General features: G+C 53.4%; 1 long non-coding RNA gene across 1 annotated transcript; it reads left to right on the top strand.

Moving 5' to 3' along the window:
• The first annotated feature begins 6 nt into the window (after positions 1 to 6).
• On the top strand, positions 7 to 6188 carry LOC149427206 (uncharacterized). The gene is made up of 2 exons (XR_016311395.1): positions 7 to 4879; positions 4960 to 6188. It is a non-coding gene; the product is annotated as an uncharacterized LOC149427206 (long non-coding RNA).
• The last annotated feature ends 18887 nt before the right edge of the window (positions 6189 to 25075 follow it).

The following is a 25075-nucleotide window of genomic DNA, read 5'->3' on the forward strand; positions in this document are numbered from 1 at the left end:
CACCAATCTATACTGCTACCCAATCAATACTCCATCCCAATCCATACTCCATCCCAATCTATACTCCACCCCAATCAATGCTCCATCCCAATCTATACTCCATCCCAATCTATACTCCACATCAATCTATACTCCACCTCAGTCTATACACCTCAGCAATCTATACTCCTCCCCAATCTATACTCCATCCCAATCAATACTCCACCCCAATCTATACTCCACCCCAATTCATACTCCACCCCAATCTATACTCCATCCTATTCTATACTCCATCCCAATCTATACTCCATGCCAATCTGTACTCCACCCCAATCTATACTCCACCCCAATCCATACTCCACCCTAATCTTTACTCCTTCCCAATCAATACTCCATCCTAATCTATACTCTATCCCAAACTATACTCCACCCCAATCAATACTCCATGCTAATCTGTACTCCACCCCATCTATACGCCAAAGACCTGCTGTATTCCAAGGGCAAACCAGATGAGCCTCTAGTTCTAGTTTTGTATGAAGAACAAGATCAGTTCTGGAGGCTGATAAAACCTCATACCAATAGCAGAAGATTTCAGTTTGCAAAATCAGAAAACTGTCTATGTCTTCTGTGACTCCGATGGTAAGTCCCTCTATCTTGGGACTCTAGTGGTGCATCCCTCTCTCCCAGGACTCTAGTGGTGCATCCCTCTCTCCCAGGACTCTAGTGGTGCATCCCTCTCTCCCAGGGCTCTAGTGGTGCATCCCTCTCTCCCAGGGCTCTAGTGGTGCGTCCCTCTCTCCCAGGACTCTAGTGGTGAGCGCCTCTCTCCCAGGACTCTAGTGGTGCATCCCTCTCTCCCAGGACTCTAGTGGTGCGTCCCTCTCTCCCAGAACTCTAGTGGTGAGCGCCTCTCTCCTGAGACTTTAGTGGTCAGTTCATCTCTCTCGACTCTACTGGTGAGCTTCTCTCTCCCAGAACTCTAGTGGTGAGTTCTTCTTTCCCAGGACTCTAGTGGTGAGCTCCTCTCTCCCAGGAATCTAGTGGTGAGCTCCTCTCTCCCAGGACTCTACTGGTGAGATCCTCTCTCCCGGGACTATACTGGTGAGCTCCTCTCTCCTGGGACTCTAGTGGTCAGTTCCTCTCTCCAGGGACTCCAGTGGTCAGTCCCTCTCTCCCATGACTTTAGTGGTGAGTTTCTCTCTCCCAGGACTCTAGTGATGAGTTCCGATCTCCTGGGACTCTAGTGGTGAGCTCCTCTCTGCCAAGCCTCTAGTGGTCAGTTCCTCTCTCCCGGGACTCTAGTTAGTGGTGAGTTCCTCTCTCCCAGGACTCTAGTAGTGAGTTCCTCTCTCCTGGGCCTCTAGTGGTCAGTTCCTCTCTCCCGGGACTCTAGTAGTGAGTTCCTCTCTCCTGGGCCTCTAGTGGTCAGTTTCTCTCTCCCGGGACTCTAGTTAGTGGTGAATTCCTCTCTCCTGGGACTCTAGTGGTGAGCTCTTCTGTCCCGGCACTCTAGTAGTGAGTTCTTCTCTCCTTGGACTCTAGTGGTGAGTTCCTCTCTCCAGGGACCAATAAACAAGGCTCAGCTTACTGACCTTCAGACTTTAATGGGTTCACACGCTCCCTTCTTCAGGACTTATTGCTGCAGTTATTCCTTAAGGTCGTATTTATAAGTTTCTATACCTCCTGTATCCGGACATTTTTGAATTACACAATATATAAGCCCTGATAAAGGGGGAGGGTGTGAACCCCAAATTGTGTTGGCTCTCTTTTCCTATTTGTTATCTAATGAAAGGTCACTCTGGACCCTATCACCATTGAAGTGGCACCCCTCCTGCTTTCTACATACAGTATCTGCATTCTCCAAGGGATCCCCTCCTTGGTTTGGGGTCACTTTGGTACATGGGCGTGGCCTCACTGAAGATGGTCACCTACAGCCTGGACATTGATTCGGAGGTTTAGTGCCTCTTATGTACAGTATATACAGCAAATCTCCCCCACCCCCTCACTATTTTATCTTCCCTTCATGTGTTTTTTCCTGGGGTCTTCTGGAAAGGGTTAGTCATGTGATGTCCCTGGATCCTCCCCAGGAGAGCCTAGGCTCACAGGAAGTGGGCTGAAAGGCGCTAATCATAATTCAACCCAAAAGAGGACTGGCGGCGGATTGGTGAATCTTCAAGGAGCAGCAAAGGGCACAAGGCAATTCATTAGGTCTGGGGGACCCTGGTCCTGAGAGCTCACCATCTAATCAATGTCTTTATAAAACACCTGGGGATCTACAGCTGATGGGACGTTCTGTGTCCAGCTCACCTACAGTAGCAGCTCACTGACTCTTCATACTGGAGGCTCTCTAGAGGTATCTGCACACGGGTCGTGAAATGACCACATTTTGGAGGTTGGGTCCCCGGGGGGATTACTGCCCACAGTTCATGAAATGACCACATTTTGGAGGTTGGGTCCCCCGGGGGGGATTACTGCACATGGGTCATGAAATGACATTTTGGAGGTTTGGTCCCCCGAGGGGATTACTACACATGGGTCATGAAATGACATTTTGGAGGTTTGGTCCCCCGAGGGGATTACTACACACGGGTCATGAAATGACATTTTGGAAGTTTGGTCCCCCCGGGGGGATTACGGCACATCGCTGAACTCTGCAATACGCTGAGTAGATCTCGGGTTGTCTGACGAATCAGATGCAGCTTTTGACTTTTGCACTTTCTGTATCACTTCTGGCCTTTGTGTCCTCTCTCATGTTCTCAGTGGAAAGGAAAACCACCCGCCACCTTCTTACCATCAATGGACCAATAATGTGTCCACAGCCCCCACCAATGGCCTGCCACCATATGCCGTGGTGCTTCAGTGGAGGGCAGTTGTAGAACATTTTAATACCAAGTTCAGACATTCATAAAACAAGAACTGGAAATAACTTGTACAGAGGATAGAAAGTACCAAATATGTAACAACTGTAAATAGGCCATCTACAGGCCGGAGGTATGAACACCACAAAAACTTAACCAAAGGGTAAAATAGATGTAAACCCAGCTGGATGACATTTAGTTTGTTGTGAAATAATCCCTTCCAGGCTGTTTTCTATAAATTTCTGTTTCCAACTTATGTATCCTGCCACTGCTGATCTCCTGCAGCCTTTTTTCTCAGGGTGGGTTTTTCTGATGGTGACAACAGTGGACCATGTCTGTCTACTGTGTGTTGAAACCTCCACTTGTTGTCTCCATTTGAAACCCATATGACAGGGTGACAATGCAGGAGCACATTTGTGAGACAGGGACAGAATGTTGTCACCCTATCACAGGAAGTGCCTGAACAAGGAACTTCATGGTAGGATCACCGGTGAATATTTAAGAAACCCTTTAAATTTAAAATGATTAACAAACTACTTTTAAAATGGCGTTCCCGTGGTAAAGATTTGATGAGATTTTAGGTTTACATCTACTTTAATATAAAGAAGGATGGTGGTATTTCTATATACCACATTACATATCTCTGAGTATATAGAAGGAGTTCATGGAGCTTTCTTTGCTTGCCCAGAGTGCTTTGGTAAAATATAGTCCTTGCCTGGCCAAGGTCTGCCGGGATTCATTTGCATTTTACTGGAATACTAACAAGTCTGATATTTATTGTATTTTCTGATTGTCTTCAATATGTGTATATAGTGTATCGGTGCAATAAAACCCGCTATGGAGGCCGACTTCCTTCACTTCTACCGTCTCAAAATCCATTTTATTTTTTACTTTTGATCCATAAAGAAGAAATTGTTCTGTAGACTGACTGTCTAACATTTTTTTGTGTCAAACATTTCCTTTGTTTTCACATTCATGACTGTCATAAGAATTGGAAATACTTCAGAAATGTGGAATAAATTACATTATATCTAAATCCAAACTATTGTTCAATTTGGATGAAGTTGGGACGGGTCTAACCTCTGTCAGTTTTTTTATTTATCTTTGTTGTATTGGGGAGATTTCCCTTCACTTTCTGCCCTGAATGTTCTTGTGGATCCAGGTCATGATGTATCTGGTAGTAGTTGGTCTCATGGATCCAGGTCATGGTGTATCTAGTAGTAGTTGGTCTCATGGATCCAGGTCATAGTGTATCTAGTAGTAGTTGGTCTCATTTATCCAGGTCATGGTGTATCTAGTAGTAGTTGGTCTCATGGATCCAGGTCACGATGTATCTGGTAGTAGTTGGTCTCATGGATCCAGGTCATGGTGTATCTAGTAGTAGTTGGTCTCATGGATCCAGGTCATGGTGTATCTAGTAGTAGTTGGTCTCATGGATCCAGGTCATGGTGTATCTAGTAGTAGTTGATCTCATGGATCCAGGTCATGGTGTATCTAGTAGTAGGTGGTCTCATGGATCTAGGTCATGGTGTACCTAGTAGTAGTTGGTCTCATGGATCCAGGTCATGGTGTATCTAGTAGTAGTTGATCTCATGGATCCTGGTCATGGTGTACCTAGTAGTAGTTGATCTCATGGGTCCAGCTCATGGTATATCTAGTAGTAGTTGGTATCATGGATCCAGGTCATGGTAGATTTAATAGTAGTTGTTCTCATGGATCCAGGTCATGGTGTATCTAGTAGTAGTTGATCTCATGGATCCCAGTCATGGTGTACCTAGTAGTAGTTGATCTCATGGATCCAGGTCATGGTATATCTAGTAGTAGTTGGTATCATGGATCCAGGTCATGGTAGATTTAATAGTAGTTGTTCTCATGGATCCAGTTCATGGTGTATCTAGTAGTAGTTGGTCTCATGGATCCAGGTCATGGTGTATCTAGTAGTAGTTGGTCTCATGGATCCAGGTCATGTTGTATCTAGTAGTAGTTGGTCTCATGGATCCAGGTCATTATAGATCTAGTAGTAGTTGGTTTCATGGATCCAGGTCATGGTGTATCTAGTAGTAGTTGGTCTCATGAATCCAGGTCATGGTGTATCTAGTAGTAGGTGGTCTCATGAATCCAGGTCATGGAGTATCTAGTAGTAGTTGATTACATCTAACTGGGCTTGTTCTGTAATGTTCAAGCCAGTTCATAGCTTCTTGAAATAACTTCTTCAGTTCCAATGTGTCAAGGCAGATGTTGATTGTCCAAGAACAGGACAGGAGATGCAAAAGATGTGGAAGCACCCTGTTCCAACATTTTAACATCTCTACCCCAGCAATCTGACAACAATTCACACCTTCAGCCATGTGATTACCTATGCAGACTTCATGATACCAAGGATGGGATGATGGAAATAGAACAAGGGGGGGGCTCCATGACCTTCACACCTTCCATCCTGTTCTTGGACAGTCAACAGCAGTCTGGAAACATCTCAGGCTGATTGGTTGAAGGTGCCTGTGCTCCCTGTGTGGATATAAATGTTGGGGAATATTCCTGACACTCAATAGAACTGAGGAATTGTCTCCTTGAACTATCTTCAACATTAGTCCAGATGAATGTGACCAACTACAATTACTACCAGCCTCCTGTTCTGTAGGCTCAATGGGAAGTTTGGGGAAATCTCAGAAAGGTGGAGGAAGTTCCCTCTTCGTTGTCACCAAAACTAGTGTCACCATTGCAGGGGCGGGCTGACAACTCATGGGGCCCCCGGGAAATAGGTGATTGTGGGGCCCCTGTGTCCTTGCCCAAACTCAAAAAAGCTTATGAAAAAGGTACCAGGGGCATCTCATGGGGCCCCCTACTGACCCCGGACCCTCAGGCAGCGCCCGAGTTTCCAAATGGTCAGTCCGCCCCTGCACCATTGGTAATGTTTCCTCTATTCGTCTTCCGGTGACAACTCCAAATTTTGGACCACCAGGACATATATAGATTAAATCTTCCTAATGGGGACACAGTAAAAAAGACCAGAAAAGGGATCCTAACCACTCCACCCAAAACTAACAAAAAAAAGATCTGATGACAAAGTCTGCCGCCATCTTTGTCTGAAAGAGATTTATGAGCTATGGATGGACGGTCAGCATTCTCCAGGGAGATCAATAGACAGGAAGTCAGCCGTGTGCCGGAAAATGTCTTCCCACCATGCTGTCCTCGTATTTCCGGAGAACGTCTGCTGACATGAATCTGAACATCTCATGAACTGCCTAAGGGGTCACCGGCCCTTTAAATGAAATTATTATTTTTGTATTGAAATGTTTATTGATAAGGCGATCGATCAGATGATGCTTCTAATAAAGTTTTTGTGGAGAGCGATGTTGTCAATGGATCGGGTTCTTTATTTGATGAGAACGTTCAGCTGCTGATAGGAGGAGGTGACAGCTGAGAGCATCACATTGTACAATGGGAATCACCGGAACTGTGCACCCGCTTAGGGGCCCCAGGAGAAACGTAGGGACCCCCAAGAAAAAAGAACACCGAGTGTAATATGGGGGCCCCGGGATAAAGGCACACCGAGTGTAATATGGGGGCCCCGGGATAAAAGCACACCGAGTGTAATATGGGGGTCCAGGATAAAGGGACACCGAGTGTAATATGGGGGCCCCGGGATAAAGGGACACCGTGTAATATGGGGCCCCAAGATAAAGAGGCACCGAGTGTAATATGGGGAACCCGGGATAAAGGGACAAAATAATATGGGGACCCCTGGATAAAGAGACACAGAGTAATATGGGGGCCCTGGGATAAAGGGGCATCGAGTGTAATATGGGGACCCCAGGATAAAGGGACACAGTAATATGGGGGCCCCGGAATAAAGGGACACAGTAATATGGGGGCCCCGGGATAAAGGGGCACCAAGTGTAATATGGGGACCCGGGGATAAAGGGACACTGAATGTAAAATGGGGACCCCAAGTGTAATATGGGGACCCGGGATCAAGGGACATCGAGTGTAATATGGGGATCCTGGGATCAAGGGACATCGAGTGTAATATGGGGACCCCGGGATCAAGGGACATTGAGTAATTTTTAAATACTCCCTCCATCCTCCCCACTATAGTTTTGCACAGGTGTACCGACTCCTCCCCTTCATCCTCCAGGTGTCCCGGCTCCTCCCCTTCAGTCTTGCACAAGTGTACCGCCTCCTCCCCTCCAATCTTTCACAGGTGTACCAGCTCCTCCCCTCCAGTCTTGCACAGGTGTATCGGCTCCTCCCCTCCAGTCTTGCATAGGTGTACCGACTCCTCCCCTTCATCACCCAGGTGTACTGACTCGTCCCCTCCAGTCTTGCACAGGTGTATCAGCTCCTCCCCTTCAATCTTGCACAGATGTACCGACTCCTCCCCTTCAGTCTTGCACAGGTGTACTGACTCCTCCCCTTCATCCTCCAGGTGTACCAGCTCCTCCCCTTCAGTCTTGCACAGGTGTACCGGCTCCTCCCCTTCAGTCTTGCACAGGTGTACTGACTGCTCCCCTTCATCCTCCAGGTGTACAGCTCCTCCCCTTCAGTCTTGCACAGGTGTACTGACTGCTCCCCTTCATCCTCCAGGTGTACAGCTCCTCCCCTTCAGTCTTGCACAGGTGTACTGACTGCTCCCCTTCGTCCTCCAGGTGTACTGGCTCCTCCCCTTCATCCTCCAGGTGTACCAGCTCCTCCCCTTCAGTCTTGCACAGGTGTACCGGCTCCTCCCCTTCAGTCTTGCACAGGTGTACTGACTGCTCCCCTTCATCCTCCAGGTGTACAGCTCCTCCCCTTCACTCTTGCACAGGTGTACAGCTCCTCCCCTTCAGTCTTGCACAGGTGTACAGCTCCTCCCCTTCAGTCTTGCACAGGTGTACAGCTCCTCCCCTTCAGTCTTGCACAGGTGTACAGCTCCTCCCCTTCAGTCTTGCACAGGTGTACAGCTCCTCCCCTTCAGTCTTGCACATATCTCTCTGCAGTTTGACTTCCCTCCAGCAACCACCGTGTTCAATCCACTACTAACTTTGTAGAAGGGGGAGGAAGCATTTCCTCAGTCTCTCCTCCGCCAGTGATCAGACTGTACATTGTAACTTTGTAGAAGGGGGAGGAGGCATTTCCTCAGTCTCTCCTCCCCCAGTGATCAGACTACATTGTAACTTTGTAGAAGGAGGAGGAGTAATTTCCTTAGTCTCCCCTCCCCCAGTGATCAGACCGTACATTGTAACTTTGTAGAAGGAGGAGGAGTATTTGGCTGATTTACACGGAGAGCTCAGCTGGTCGATTGGCTGTGACCGCGCATGATTAGTGAAGGCGGCAGGAGATCTGATCTCAAAGACTGACAACAAGTAAGACTGGAGCAGGCAGCACCTGAGGCGGCTGTGCATGGCAACCAATCAGCTTCCAGCTTTCATTTTCAAAGCTTACCTGAACGAGCTTGAAGCTAGAAGCTGATTGGCTGTCGTGTAGATTCTGTCTGCTGCATATTTGGAATATGAGGAACACATCGACTTTCATGGTCGTCTATAGAAACTTACAAACTGCCGTCTCCGCCCATAGCAGCAGAGCCGCCTCCCCGTCCGCCGGTTTCTATGCAGATTTATTACACATTCAGATTTTGAGTCGTTTGATTGAATTTTCCCAGAAAGATGAAAAGCAAATCCGGATCCGAGAAATACGAAGAAAAGACGTTCTTCACGAAGTTAGATTTTCTTCCTGTTTTATTTCCCTCGCTGCCAATCCCAGAACAAAACCACCGCACCATACATGAGGATTGGCGTACGGGATCGCCTTCGCAGCGTTGTCACTCGTATTTCCACCTCTCTCCCCGGACCCCGCATTCACCGTATCCTCTCCCCGGACCCCGCATTCACCGTATCCTCTCCCCGGACCCCGCATTCCCTCTATCCGCTCTCCCCGGACCCCGCATTCACTACATCCGCTCTCCCCGGACCCCGCATTCACTGTATCCGCTCTCCCCGGACCCCGCATTCACTATATCCGCTCTCCCCGGACCCCGCATTCACTACATCCGCTCTCCCCGGACCCCGCATTCACTATATCCGCTCTCCCCAGACCCCGCATTCACTATATCCGCTCTCCCCGGACCCCGCATTCACTACATCCGCTCTCCCCGGACCCCGCATTCACTATATCCGCTCTCCCCAGACCCCGCATTCACTATATCCGCTCTCCCCGGACCCCGCATTCACTATATCCGCTCTCCCCGGACCCCGCATTCACTACATCCGCTCTCCCCGGACCCCGCATTCACCGTATCCTCTCCCCGGACCCCGCATTCACCATATCCGCTCTCCCCAGACCCCGCATTCACTATATCCGCTCTCCCCAGACCCCGCATTCACTATATCCGCTCTCCCCGGACCCCGCATTCACTATATCCGCTCTCCCCGGACCCCGCATTCACCGTATCCTCTCCCCGGACCCCGCATTCACCGTATCCGCTCTCCCCGGACCCCGCATTCACCGTATCCTCTCCCCGGACCCCGCATTCACCGTATCCTCTCCCCGGACCCCGCATTCACTATATCCGCTCTCCCCAGACCCCGCATTCACTATATCCGCTCTCCCCGGACCCCGCATTCACTGTATCCGCTCTCCCCGGACCCCGCATTCACCGTATCCTCTCCCCGGACCCCGCATTCACTACATCCGCTCTCCCCGGACCCCGCATTCACTATATCCGCTCTCCCCAGACCCCGCATTCACTATATCCGCTCTCCCCGGACCCCGCATTCACTACATCCGCTCTCCCCGGACCCCGCATTCACTGTATCCGCTCTCCCCGGACCCCGCATTCACCGTATCCTCTCCCCGGACCCCGCATTCACCATATCCGCTCTCCCCAGACCCCGCATTCACTATATCCGCTCTCCCCAGACCCCGCATTCACTATATCCGCTCTCCCCGGACCCCGCATTCACTATATCCGCTCTCCCCGGACCCCGCATTCACCGTATCCTCTCCCCGGACCCCGCATTCACCGTATCCTCTCCCCGGACCCCGCATTCACTATATCCGCTCTCCCCGGACCCCGCATTCACTATATCCGCTCTCCCCGGACCCCGCATTCACCGTATCCTCTCCCCGGACCCCGCATTCACCGTATCCTCTCCCCGGACCCCGCATTCACTGTATCCGCTCTCCCCGGACCCCGCATTCACCGTATCCTCTCCCCGGACCCCGCATTCACCGTATCCTCTCCCCGGACCCCGCATTCACCGTATCCTCTCCCCGGACCCCGCATTCACCGTATCCTCTCCCCGGACCCCGCATTCACTATATCCGCTCTCCCCAGACCCCGCATTCACTATATCCGCTCTCCCCGGACCCCGCATTCACTACATCCGCTCTCCCCGGACCCCGCATTCACTATATCCGCTCTCCCCAGACCCCGCATTCACTATATCCGCTCTCCCCGGACCCCGCATTCACTACATCCGCTCTCCCCGGACCCCGCATTCACTGTATCCGCTCTCCCCGGACCCCGCATTCACCGTATCCTCTCCCCGGACCCCGCATTCACTATATCCGCTCTCCCCGGACCCCGCATTCACTATATCCGCTCTCCCCGGACCCACGCATTCACCGTATCCTCTCCCCGGACCCCGCATTCACTATATCCGCTCTCCCCGGACCCCGCATTCACTATATCCTCTCCCCGGACCCCGCATTCACTATATCCGCTCTCCCCGGACCCCGCATTCACCGTATCCTCTCCCCGGACCCCGCATTCACTGTATCCGCTCTCCCCGGACCCCGCATTCACCGTATCCTCTCCCCGGACCCCGCATTCACCGTATCCTCTCCCCGGACCCCGCATTCCCTATATCCGCTCTCCCCGGACCCCGCATTCACTGTATCCGCTCTCCCCGGACCCCGCATTCACCGTATCCTCTCCCCGGACCCCGCATTCACCGTATCCTCTCCCCGGACCCCGCATTCCCTATATCCGCTCTCCCCGGACCCCGCATTCACTGTATCCGCTCTCCCCGGACCCCGCATTCACCGTATCCTCTCCCCGGACCCCACATTCACCGTATCCTCTCCCCGGACCCCGCATTCACTATATCCGCTCTCCCCGGACCCCGCATTCACTGTATCCGCTCTCCCCGGACCCCGCATTCACTATATCCGCTCTCCCCGGACCCCTTCATTCACTATATCCGCTCTCCCCGGACCCCGCATTCACCGTATCCTCTCCCCGGACCCCGCATTCACCGTATCCTCTCCCCGGACCCCGCATTCCCTATATCCGCTCTCCCCGGACCCCGCATTCACTGTATCCGCTCTCCCCGGACCCCGCATTCACCGTATCCTCTCCCCGGACCCCGCATTCACCGTATCCTCTCCCCGGACCCCGCATTCACTATATCCTCTCCCCGGACCCCGCATTCACTATATCCGCTCTCCCCGGACCCCGCATTCACCGTATCCTCTCCCCGGACCCCGCATTCACTGTATCCGCTCTCCCCGGACCCCGCATTCACCGTATCCTCTCCCCGGACCCCGCATTCACCGTATCCTCTCCCCGGACCCCGCATTCCCTATATCCGCTCTCCCCGGACCCCGCATTCACTGTATCCGCTCTCCCCGGACCCCGCATTCACCGTATCCTCTCCCCGGACCCCGCATTCACCGTATCCTCTCCCCGGACCCCGCATTCCCTATATCCGCTCTCCCCGGACCCCGCATTCACTGTATCCGCTCTCCCCGGACCCCGCATTCACCGTATCCTCTCCCCGGACCCCACATTCACCGTATCCTCTCCCCGGACCCCGCATTCACTATATCCGCTCTCCCCGGACCCCGCATTCACTGTATCCGCTCTCCCCGGACCCCGCATTCACTATATCCGCTCTCCCCGGACCCCTTCATTCACTATATCCGCTCTCCCCGGACCCCGCATTCACCGTATCCTCTCCCCGGACCCCGCATTCACCGTATCCTCTCCCCGGACCCCGCATTCCCTATATCCGCTCTCCCCGGACCCCGCATTCACTATATCCGCTCTCCCCGGACCCCGCATTCACCGTATCCTCTCCCCGGACCCCACATTCACCGTATCCTCTCCCCGGACCCCGCATTCCCTGTATCCGCTCCCCCCGGACCCCGCATTCACTGTATCCGCTCTCCCCGGACCCCTTCATTCACTCTATCCGCTCTCCCCGGACCCCGCATTCACTGTACCCGCTCTCCCCGGACCCCGCATTCACTGTACCCGCTCTCCCCGGACCCCGCATTCACTGTATCCGCTCTCCCCGGACCCCGCATTCACTATATCCGCTCCCCCCGGACCCCGTATTCACTATATCCGTTCTCCCCGGACCCCACATTCACTATATCCGCTCCCCCCGGACCCCGCATTCACTGTATCCGCTCTCCCCGGACCCCGCATTCACTGTACCCGCTCTCCCCGGACCCCGCATTCACTGTACCCGCTCTCCCCGGACCCCGCATTCACTGTATCCGCTCTCCCCGGACCCCGCATTCACTGTATCCGCTCCCCCCGGACCCCGCATTCACTATATCCGCTCTCCCCGGACCCCGCATTCACTGTATCCGCTCCCCCCGGACCCCGCATTCACTGTATCCGCTCCCCCCGGACCCCGCATTCACTGTATCCGCTCTCCCCGGACCCCGCATTCACTGTATCCACTCCCCCCGGACCCCGCATTCCTTGTATCCGCTCTCCCCGGACCCCGCATTCCCTATATCCGCTCCCCCCGGATCCCACATTCCCTATATCCGCTCCCCCCGGACCCCGTATTCACTATATCTGCTCTCCCCGGACCCCACATTCACTATATCCGCTCCCCCCGGACCCCACATTCACTATATCCGCTCCCCCCGGACCCCGTATTCACTATATCTGTTCTCCCCGGACCCCACATTCACTATATCCGCTCTCCCCGGACCCCGCATTCACTATATCCGCTCTCCCCTGACCCCGCATTCACTATATCCGTTCTCCCCGGACCCCGCATTCACTGTATCCTCTCTCCCCGGACCCCGCATCCACTATATCCGCTCTCCCCGGACCCCGCATTCACTATATCTGCTCTCCCCGGACCCCGCATCCACTATATCCGCTCACACATCCTAGCATGACCGGGGACTATACATCCCAGCATGACCAGGCACTACAAATCTCAGCATGACTGGGTACTACACATCCCAGCATGACCAAGCACTACAAAACACCTCCACACTGTGTTTTGTGGAGCGGAGGAGGTGTCCTGCCTTATGGTGACAACACTCCATAGATACAGTACAGTAAGTCAGCGTTGTCACTGAAGACAGGAGGTGTGGTACTGGCAGGACCTCCAGGTGGAGATAATGAGAAGAGCCAGAAATAGGAAAACGAATGCAGACGCCTGATCTCGGGACGGCGGAGCTGCAATATTTGACATTTCAATTTCTATTCATCCCAATATATGAGATGAATCATTTGTGAGGTTGTCAGGTTCAGTAGTTGTCGCTCAGCAGACAGTGAGCCTCAGTCCTCAGGACTTCCTGCCTTCTAGCATGCAATGCTGGGAGTAGTAGTGCCCCCAGTCTTCCTACAGAGGGTGGGGTTACCCAGGTGCCTGTCGGCGGGGCGAGCGGGCGTTGGCGCGGCGCAGGGACGCTTGGCACCGGCTCAGCTGCTTGCAGGATGATGTCATTAGGATTTGGTGAAGTAAAATCAACAACAACACAGACACACATCCCTTATAAGGAGATTTCTGGGAAAAAATGCGTCCTAAAAATGCAAACTTTAAGCAGCGGACTGACGGACGAACCCCCGACAAAAGACACGCGATACGGGGCGCTGCGCAGCCCTCTGCTTCCTTCATTTCCCGAGGGGGGAGGGGCAGAGACGCTGATCTCCAGACAGATATACAGATTCTCTGTATACCATTCCACGTGGTTTTATTTGTCAGTCCCCATTCCAGCCTCTGTACAGCAGAGCTCAGACTGGGAGAGGGAGAAGCAGCACTAGAATCCAATCAGTTGTGCTGCAGTAGAGGTTCCCGTTCCTCGGTCGGTAGAGGATCCCGTTCCTCGGTCGGTAGAGGTTCCCGTTCCTCGGTCGGTAGAGGTTCCCGTTCCTCGGTCGGTAGAGGTTCCCGTTCCTCGGTCGGTAGAGGATCCCGTTCCTCGGTCGGTAGAGGATCCCGTTCCTCGGTCGGTAGAGGATCCCGTTCCTCGGTCGGTAGAGGATCCCGTTCCTCGGTCAGTAGAGGTTCCCGTTCCTCTGTCATTAGAGGTTCCCGTTCCTTGGTCAGTAGAGGTTTCTGTCTGTTGGACGGTAGAGGTTCCCGTTCCTCGGTCGGTAGAGGTTCCCGTTCCTCGGTCGGTAGAGGTTCCCGTTCCTCGGTCGGTAGAGGTTCCCGTTCCTCGGTCGGTAGAGGTTCCCGTTCCTCGGTCGGTAGAGGTTCCCGTTCCTCGGTCGGTAGAGGTTCCCGTTCCTCGGTCAGTAGAGGTTCCCGTTCCTCGGTCAGTAGAGGTTCCCGTTCCTCGGTCAGTAGAGGATCCCGTTCCTCGGTCAGTAGAGGTTCCCGTTCCTCGGTCAGTAGAGGATCCCGTTCCTCGGTCAGTAGAGGATCCCGTTCTGTCTGTTCTCTTCAACTCACATGCATTTTCGGTCGGCAGAGGTTCCTGTCCATCAGTCGGTAGAGGTTCCAGTTCCTCAATCAGTAGAGGTTCCAGTTCCTCAGTAAGTAGAGGTTCCCGTTCCTCAGTAAGTAGAGGTTCCCGTTCCTCGGTCAGTAGAGGTTCCAGTTCCTCGGTCAGTAGAGGTTCCCGTTCCTCGGTCAGTAGAGGTTCCAGTTCCTCGGTCAGTAGAGGTTCCCGTTCCTCGGTCAGTAGAGGTTCCAGTTCCTCGGTCAGTAGAGGTTCCCGTTCCTCGGTCAGTAGAGGTTCCCGTTCCTCGGTCGGTAGAGGATCCCGTTCCTCGGTCGGTAGAGGATCCCGTTCCTCGGTCAGTAGAGGTTCCCGTTCCTCTGTCATTAGAGGTTCCCGTTCCTTGGTCAGTAGAGGTTTCTGTCTGTTGGACGGTAGAGGTTCCCGTTCCTCGGTCGGTAGAGGTTCCCGTTCCTCGGTCGGTAGAGGTTCCCGTTCCTCGGTCGGTAGAGGTTCCCGTTCCTCGGTCGGTAGAGGATCCCGTTCCTCGGTCGGTAGAGGTTCCCGTTCCTCGGTCGGTAGAGGTTCCCGTTCCTCGGTCGGTAGAGGTTCCCGTTCCTCGGTCAGTAGAGGTTCCCGTTCCTCGGTCAGTAGAGGTTCCCGTTCCTCGGTCAGTAGAGGATCCCGTTCCTCGGTCAGTAGAGGTTCCCGTTCCTCGGTCAGTAGAGGATCCCGTTCCTCGGTCAGTAGAGGATCCCGTTCTGTCTGTTCTCTTCAACTCACATGCATTTTCGGTCGGCAGAGGTTCCTGTCCATCAGTCGGTAGAGGTTCCAGTTCCTCAATCAGTAGAGGTTCCAGTTCCTCAGTAAGTAGAGGTTCCCGTTCCTCAGTAAGTAGAGGTTCCCGTTCCTCGGTCAGTAGAGGTTCCAGTTCCTCGGTCAGTAGAGGTTCCCGTTCCTCGGTCAGTAGAGGTTCCAGTTCCTCGGTCAGTAGAGGTTCCCGTTCCTCGGTCAGTAGAGGTTCCAGTTCCTCGGTCAGTAGAGGTTCCCGTTCCTCGGTCAGTAGAGGTTCCCGTTCCTCGGTCGGTAGAGGATCCCGTTCCTTGGTCGGTAGAGGATCCCGTTCCTCGGTCGGTAGAGGTTCCCGTTCCTCGGTCAGTAGAGGATCCCGTTCCTCGGTCAGTAGAGGTTCCCGTTCCTCGGTCAGTAGAGGTTCCCGTTCCTCGGTCAGTAGAGGTTTCTGTCTGTTGGACGGTAGAGGTTCCCGTTCCTCGGCCAGTAGAGGTTCCCGTTCCTCGGTCAGTAGAGGTTCCCGTTCCTCGGTCAGTAGAGGTTCCCGTTCCTCGGTCAGTAGAGGTTCCCGTTCCTCTGTCATTAGAGGTTCCCATTCCTTGGTCAGTAGAGGTTTCTGTCTGTTGGACGGTAGAGGTTCCCGTTCCTCGGCCAGCAGAGGATCCCGTTCCTCGGTCAGTAGAGGTTCCTGTTCCTCGGTCAGTAGAGGTTCCCGTTCCTCGGTCAGTAGAGGTTCCCGTTCCTCGGTCAGTAGAGGATCCCGTTCCTCGGTCAGTAGAGTTTCCCGTTCTGTCTGTTCTCTTCAACTCACATGCATTTTCGGTCGGCAGAGGTTCCTGTCCATCAGTCGGTAGAGGTTCCAGTTCCTCAATCAGTAGAGGTTCCCGTTCCTCGATCAGTAGAGGTTCCAGTTCCTCAGTAAGTAGAGGTTCCCGTTCCTCGGTCAGTAGAGGTTCCAGTTCCTCGGTCAGTAGAGGTTCCAATTCCTCGGTCAGTAGAGGTTCCCGTCTGTCGGTCGGCAGAGGTTCCCATCCATTAGTTGGCAGAGGTTCCCCTCTGTCGGTCGGCAGAGGTTCCCCTCCATCGGTCGGCAGAGGATCCCCTCCATCGGTCGGTAGGGGTTCCTGTCCATCGGTCGGGAGAGGTTCCCCTCCATCGGTCGGCAGAGGTTCCCCTCCGTCGGTCGGTAGAGGTTCCTGTCCATCAGTCGGTAGAGGTTCCAGTTCCTCAATCAGTAGAGGTTCCCGTTCCTCGGTCTGTAGAGGTTCCCGTTCCTCGGTCAGTAGAGGTTCCAGTTCCTCGGTCAGTAGAGGTTCCCGTCTGTCGGTCGGCAGAGGTTCCCATCCATTAGTTGGCAGAGGTTCCCCTCTGTCGGTCGGCAGAGGTTCCCCTCCATTGGTCGGCAGAGGTTCCCGTCCGTTAGTCGGCAGAGGTTCCCGTCCGTCGGTCGGCAGAGGTTCCCCTCCGTCGGTCGGCAGATGTTCCCCTCCGTCGGTCGGCAGAGGTTCCCCTCCGTCGGTCGGCAGAGGTTCCCGTCCATCGGTCGGTAGAGGTTCCAGTTCCTCAATCAGTAGAGGTTCCCGTTCCTCGGTCAGTAGAGGTTCCCATTCCTCGGTCAGTAGAGGTTCCAGTTCCTCGGTCAGTAGAGGTTCCAGTTCCTCGGTCAGTAGAGGTTCCCGTCTGTCGGTCGGCAGAGGTTCCCATCCATTAGTTGGCAGAGGTTCCCCTCTGTCGGTCGGCAGAGGTTCCCGTCCGTCATTCGGCAGAGGTTCCCCTCCGTCGGTCGGCAGAGGTTCCCGTCCGTCGGTCGGCAGAGGTTCCCCTCCGTCGGTCGGCAGAGGTTCCCCTCCGTCGGTCGGCAGAGGTTCCCCTCCGTCGGTCGGCAGAGGTTCCCCTCCGTCGGTCGGCAGAGGTTCCCGTCCGTCGGTCGGCAGAGGTTCCCCTCCGTCGGTCGGCAGAGGTTCCCCTCCGTCGGTCGGCAGAGGTTCCCCTCCGTCGGTCGGCAGAGGATCCCCTCCGTCGGTCGGCAGAGGTTCCCGTTCCTCGGTCAGTAGAGGTTCCCGTTCCTTGGTCAGTAGAGGTTCCCGTCTGTCGGTCGGCAGAGGTTCCCATCCTTTAGTTGGCAGAGGTTCCCCTCCATTGGTCGGCAGATGTTCCCCTCCGTCGGTCGGCAGAGGTTCCCGTCCATCGCTCGGTAGAGGTTCCAATTCCTCAATCGGTAGAGGTTTCCGTTCCTCGGTCAGTAGAGGTTCCAGTTCCTCGGTCAGTAGAGGTTCCCCTCCGTCGGTCGGCAGAGGTTCCCCTCCATTGGTCGGTAGAGGTTCCCCTTCCTCGGTCGGTAGGGGTTCCCCTCCGTCGGTCGGCAGAGGTTCCCCTCCGTTGGTAGAGGTTCCCATTCATTTTCCTGACCTCAGACGCTCCCTCGGAGTCTGCTCTGTCACAGCTGTGAGAATGACTTCATCTTCTTCCTCATCCCCTCAATCCCTTCTATAAATATTTGTCGGCCGCTAATCCTCATCCATTCTCTCTGTAGAAACCTTCAGACACGAGGGGAATCCCCCACACAGGAAGTACAATCTCCGACTTGTAGGAAAGGCTGAAACACGGTACATATTCTTTCACTTATTGGCTCCTGTGCTGCCATCGCTGGGCTATCAGCAGTGGAAAACCAACCTTTTCATCAACCAAGCAGAAGGCTGCCTGAAGGGCAGGAGCCATTTATTGCCCATTTAGGATCCACCCAATGACAGTGCGGCGTGAATGCCTCCGCATACGGCACCCAAATCCTCCCCGTAGTATGTCCAGTATGTGTATTTCCTATGATCATCAGCCCCCTCTAGTGGCCACAAAGTGGAATTTTCCTGAAACACCACATATAGTAAAATACCACGTTATGGACACTAGAGGGAGCCGCCGATCATTGGGAATTACACATATTATAGACTACTGCCTCCAGCCCCGGACCAGAGCCTAGGCTATGACAGGTGACAGCCGCCCCCAGACCGGAGCCTAGGCTATGACAGGTGACAGCCGCCCCCAGACCGGAGCCTAGGCTATGACAGGTGACAGCCGCCCCCAGACCAGAGCCTAGGCTATGACAGGTGACAGCCGCCCCCAGACCGGAGCCTAGGCTATGACAGGTGACAGCCGCCCCCAGACCGGAGCCTAGGCTATGACAGGTGACAGCCGCCCCCAGACCTGGAGCCTAGGCTATGACAGGTGACAGCCGCCCCCAGACCGGAGCCTAGGCTATGACAGGTGACAGCCGCCCCCAGACCGGAGCCTAGGCTATGACAGGTGACAGCCGCCCCCAGACCGGAGCCTAGGCTATGACAGGTGACAGCCGCCCCCAGACCGGAGCCTAGGCTATGACAGATGACAGCCGCCCCCAGACCGGAGCCTAGGCTATGACAGGTGACAGCCGCCCCCAGACCGGAGCCTAGGCTATGACAGGTGACAGCCGCCCCCAGACCGGAGCCTAGGCTATGACAGGTGACAGCCGCCCCCAGACCGGAGCCTAGGCTATGACAGGTGACAGCCGCCCCCAGACCGGAGCCTAGGCTATGACAGGTGACAGCCGCCCCCAGACCGGAGCCTAGGCTATGACAGGTGACAGCCGCCCCCAGACCGGAGCCTAGGCTATGACAGGTGACAGTCGCCCCCAGACCGGAGCCTAGGCTATGACAGGTGACAGTCGCCCCCAGACCGGAGCCTAGGCTATGACAGGTGACAGTCGCCCCCAGACCGGAGCCTAGGCTATGACAGGTGACAGTCGCCCCCAGACCGGAGCCTAGGCTATGACAGGTGACAGTCGCCCCCAGACCGGAGCCTAGGCTATGACAGGTGACAGTCACCCCCAGACCGGAGCCTAGGCTATGACAGGTGACAGTCACCCCCAGACCGGAGCCTAGGCTACATGGACAGGTCTCCTTTAAGGCACCAGAGCAGATGATCTGCACATCTGTCTGCGAAGATTTGGGCGTGGCTACAGAATGTCATCAACAATGAGCCAACCTGGCCTAATCATCCTGCACTGGAGGGCAGATGAGGTCATGTGAGCCTGGCCCCTCCTCCTCAGCACACCATTAACCCCTGCGGCTCCTGGAGGAGCCAGAAACAGGCCTGCCTGGGGGGGCCCCACTCTGCCCACACATTAGGGGCCCATACTCTCCCAGCTGGAGCCCCATACAGGATATTCAGGGAACATGCCATTGCATCTTCGTATAGTTTGTCTTCCCTTCTCTCGTCTACCAACATACAACCTACCTACCGACATACCACCTACCTACCGGCATACCGCCTACCTACCGACATACAACCTACCTACATACAACCTACCTACCGACATACCAACTACCTACCGGCATACCGCCTACCTACCGACATACAACCTACCTACATACAACCTACCTACCGACATACCACCTACCTACCGAAATAACAACTACCTACCGACATACAACCTACCTACCGACATACCAGCTACCTAACGACATACCACCTACCTACCGACATACCACCTACCTACCGACATACCAACTACCTACCGACATACCACCTACCTACCGACATACCAACTACCTACCGACATACAGCCTACCTACCGACATACCGCCTACCTACCGACATACAACCTACCTACCGACATACAACCTACCTACCGACATACCACCTACCTACCGACATACCAACTACCTACCGACATACCAACTACCTACCGACATACCAACTACCTACCGACATACAGCCTACCTACCGACATACCACCTACCTACCAACATGCGGCCTACCTACCGACATACTAACTACCTACCGACATACCACCTACCTACCGACATACCACCTACCTACCGACATACAGCCTACCTACCGACATACAGCCTACCTACCGACATACTAACTACCTACCGACATACAACCTACCTACCGACATACCGCCTACCTACCGACATGCGGCCTACCTACCGACATGCGACCTACCTACCAACATACCAACTACCTACCGACATGCAGCCTACCTACCGACATACCAACTACCTACCGACATGCAGCCTACCTACCGACATACCAACTACCTACCGACATGCGACCTACCTTCCGACATACCAACTACCTACCGACATACCAACTACCTACCGACATACCAACTACCTACCGACATACCGCCTACCTACCGACATACCGCCTACCTACCGACATACCAACTACCTACCGACATACCAACTACCTACCGACATAGAACCTACCTACCGACATACCAACTACCTACCGACATGCAACCTACCTACCGACATGCAACCTACCTACCGACATACCAACTACCTACCGACATACCAACTACCTACCGACATACAGCCTACCTACCGACATACCACCTACCTACCGACATACTAACTACCTACCGACATACAACCTACCTACCGACATACCACCTACCTACCGACATACCAACTACCTACCGACATACCAACTACCTACCGACATGCAGCCTACCTACGGACATGCGACCTACCTACCGACATGCGACCTACCTACCGACATGCGACCTACCTACCGACATACCACCTACCTACCGACATACCAACTACCTACCGACATACAACCCACCTACCAACATACCACCTACCTACCGACATACCGCCTACCTACCGACATATCGCCTACCTACCGACATGCGGCCTACCTACCGACATGCGACCTACCTACCAACATACCAACTACCTACCGACATGCAGCCTACCTACCGACATACCAACTACCTACCGACATGCAGCCTACCTACCGACATGCGGCCTACCTACCGACATGCGACCTACCTACCAACATACCAACTACCTACCGACATGCAGCCTACCTACCGACATACCAACTACCTACCGACATGCAGCCTACCTACCGACATACCAACTACCTACCGACATGCGACCTACCTTCCGACATACCAACTACCTACCGACATACCAACTACCTACCGACATACCAACTACCTACCGACATACCGCCTACCTACCGACATACCGCCTACCTACCGACATACCAACTACCTACCGACATGCAACCTACCTACCGACATACCAACTACCTACCGACATACAACCTACCTACATACAACCTACCTACCGACATACCAACTACCTACCGACATACCAACTACCTACCGACATACCAACTACCTACCGACATGCAGCCTACCTACCGACATGCGACCTACCTACCGACATGCGACCTACCTACCAACATACCAACTACCTACCGACATACCAACTACCTACCGACATACAACCTACCTACCAACATACCACCTACCTACCGACATACCAACTACCTACCGACATACCAACTACCTACCGACATGCAGCCTACCTACCGACATGCGACCTACCTACCGACATGCGACCTACCTACCGACATGCGACCTACCTACCGACATACCACCTACCTACCGACATACCAACTACCTACCGACATACAACCCACCTACCAACATACCACCTACCTACCGACATACCGCCTACCTACCGACATATCGCCTACCTACCGACATGCGGCCTACCTACCGACATACCAACTACCTACCGACATGCAACCTACCTACCGACATACCAACTACCTACCGACATACAACCTACCTACCGATATGCGGCCTACCTACCGACATACCACCTACCTACCGACATACAACCTACCTACCGACATACCAACTACCTACCGACATACAACCTACCTACCGACATACCAACTACCTACCGACATACAACCTACCTACCGACATACCACCTACCTACCAACATACCAACTACCTACCGACATACAACCTACCTACCGACATACCAACTACCTACCGACATACCACCTACCTACCAACATACCAACTACCTACCGACATACAACCTACCTACCGACATACAACCTACCTACCGACATACAACCTACCTACCGACATACTACCGACATACCACCTACCTACCGACATACCAACTACCTACCGACATACAACCTACCTACCAACATACAACCTACCTACCAACATGCGGCCTACCTACTGCCATACCACCTACCTACCGACATACCACCTACCTGCTTCTGTGCTGCCTCCAGTGATGACAGGTCCAGAAACCTATCACTGCTGTGTCCCCCCCCCCCCATGCCACATGGGGACACCATCGCCATCTTGGAGGTACATCATGGTCCTGGCACCTTACATGGCCAATGAGTGGAGAGTGTGCATTGCAGACCACTTGCGCCCCCTACAGTGTACATGAGAGAACATTGCTGGAGGAAGGAGGGAATGTTTTCGGAGGATCCTCTGCACGTCCCTTCAGTATCAGCAAATGTTGGGATTTCAGCTCTTCGTCTCGGAGGGTCGGATTTATAACATTTTGCTGTGACTCTGCATGGACATTCGTGCTGTGAGAATGGGGCAAGGTCGAATGTTAGTCACATGGTATACATTCATACAAAATAAAGTGAATCAGGAAAATACTGCACTCTGGCCACCAGATGGGGATGATAATTACAGGAAATAAATACTTTATTATGATCATCAGCGCCATCTAGTGGCCATAATGCGGTATTTTCCTGAGCCACTCTATATTTAGGAATGAATTACATTCTGCTGGGAGAGAGGATCACCTCATACCTTTTGACTTCCCCTCATTAGCACACAATGAAAGTTCATGCAGATTCTCGGGACGAATAGCTCTGTAAACTTTTTATAAATGTATCCTGTAAGGTTCATTTCAGCCTCCAAGGATACCCATCCACAGGGTGACACACCACTGTGAAATGTCACTGCAGAACAAGTAGCGTAGTCACCCTGGTAAAGGAAGTGAAAAAACAACAGATTTCTGGCAGGATCAACAGAGATATAATAATGTTAAGGGGGAAATCTGCCAATGATGGAGACAGACTGTCATGGAGGTCAGAGTTCCACTTTAATGTGACCTGTAGAGAAGATTTCCTCCATCGACCATCTGACGTCTTCTCTTCCTGCAATCCATGGAAGGTGCGAGGCGAAACCCCCGACCTTTGTTGTGCGTTTTGTCTCTTGGCGTCACAGAGACCGCCGGCGTCCAATCTTCAGTCGGTAGAAATAAACAGCAACTCATCTGTTCCTGGTTTGTATTCGCTGCCCCCAGGAAGGAGGAAATAATGAACATGTGTGCGTCCTTCCTGTACAATAAACACGGCGGGGAAACTCGCGTCATAAAGACGTCCCTTCTGTGTTGTGAAACGATCGCGACTTTAATATCAGAAAACACAAAAGAAGAACCAAACCAATGTGTATGAGGGGGAGGGGAGCGCAGAGCACCCCCAGGGGGGGGTATAATGGCACGGTACCGATCTACCAATATTCTTCAATTATATCAATTGTTTGGTCCCCTGGATGATGGGAGTATAGGGTGCAGATGACATGGAGACTCTATGGGGTGAAGATGACATGGAGACTCTATAGGGTGCAGATGACATGGAGACTCCATGGGGTGAAGATGACATGGAGACTCCATGGGGTGCAGATGACATGGAGACTCTATGGGGTGCAGATGACATGGAGACTCTATGGGGTGAAGATGACATGGAGACTCTATGGGGTGAAGATGACATGGAGACTCTATGGGGTGAAGATGACATGGAGACTCTATGGGGTGAAGATGACATGGAGACTCTATGGGGTAAAGATGACATACAGACTCTATAGGGTACAGATGACATGGAGACTCTACGGGGTGAAGATGACATACAGACTCTATAGGGTACAGATGAAGTGGAGACTCTATGGGGTGCGGATGAAGTGGAGACTCTATAGGGTACAGATGACATGGAGACTCTATAGGGTACAGATGACATGGAGACTCTATAGGGTACAGATGACATGGAGACTCTATAGGGTACAGATGACATGGAGACTCTATAGGGTACGGATGACATGGAGACTCTACAGGGTACGGATGAAGTGGTCACTGTACAGGGTACGGATGAAGTGGAGACTCTATGGGGTGCGGATGAAGTGGAGACTCTATGGGGTGCGGATGAAGTGGAGACTCTATGGGGTGCGGATGAAGTGGTGACTCTATGGGGTGCGGATGAAGTGGAGACTCTATGGGGTGCGGATGAAGTGGAGACTCTATGGGGTGCGGATGAAGTGGAGACTCTATGGGGTGCGGATGAAGTGGAGACTCTATGGGGTGCGGATGAAGTGGTGACTCTAAAGGGTACGGATGAAGTGGAGACTCTATGGGGTGCGGATGAAGTGGAGACTCTATGGGGTGCGGATGAAGTGGTGACTCTATGGGGTGCGGATGAAGTGGAGACTCTATGGGGTGCGGATGAAGTGGAGACTCTATGGGGTGCGGATGAAGTGGAGACTCTATGGGGTGCGGATGAAGTGGTGACTCTATGGGGTGCGGATGAAGTGGAGACTCTATGGGGTGCGGATGAAGTGGAGACTCTATGGGGTGCGGATGAAGTGGTGACTCTAAGGGGTACGGATGAAGTGGAGACTCTATGGGGTGCGGATGAAGTGGAGACTCTATGGGGTGCGGATGAAGTGGAGACTCTATGGGGTGCGGATGAAGTGGTGACTCTAAAGGGTACGGATGAAGTGGAGACTTTATGGGGTGCGGATGAAGTGGAGACTCTATGGGGTGTGGATGAAGTGGTGACTCTAAAGGGTACGGATGAAGTGGAGACTCTATGGGGTGCGGATGAAGTGGAGACTCTATGGGGTACGGATGAAGTGGAGACTCTATGGGGTACGGATGAAGTGGTCAATCTAAAGGGTAAGGATGAAGTTGACACTCTATAGGGTACGGATGAAGTGGTCA

Source organism: Staurois parvus, unplaced genomic scaffold (genome assembly GCF_062004578.1).
Source record: "Staurois parvus isolate SC_StPar_1 unplaced genomic scaffold, SC_StPar_1.0 ptg003936l, whole genome shotgun sequence".
NCBI lineage: Eukaryota > Metazoa > Chordata > Amphibia > Anura > Ranidae > Staurois > Staurois parvus.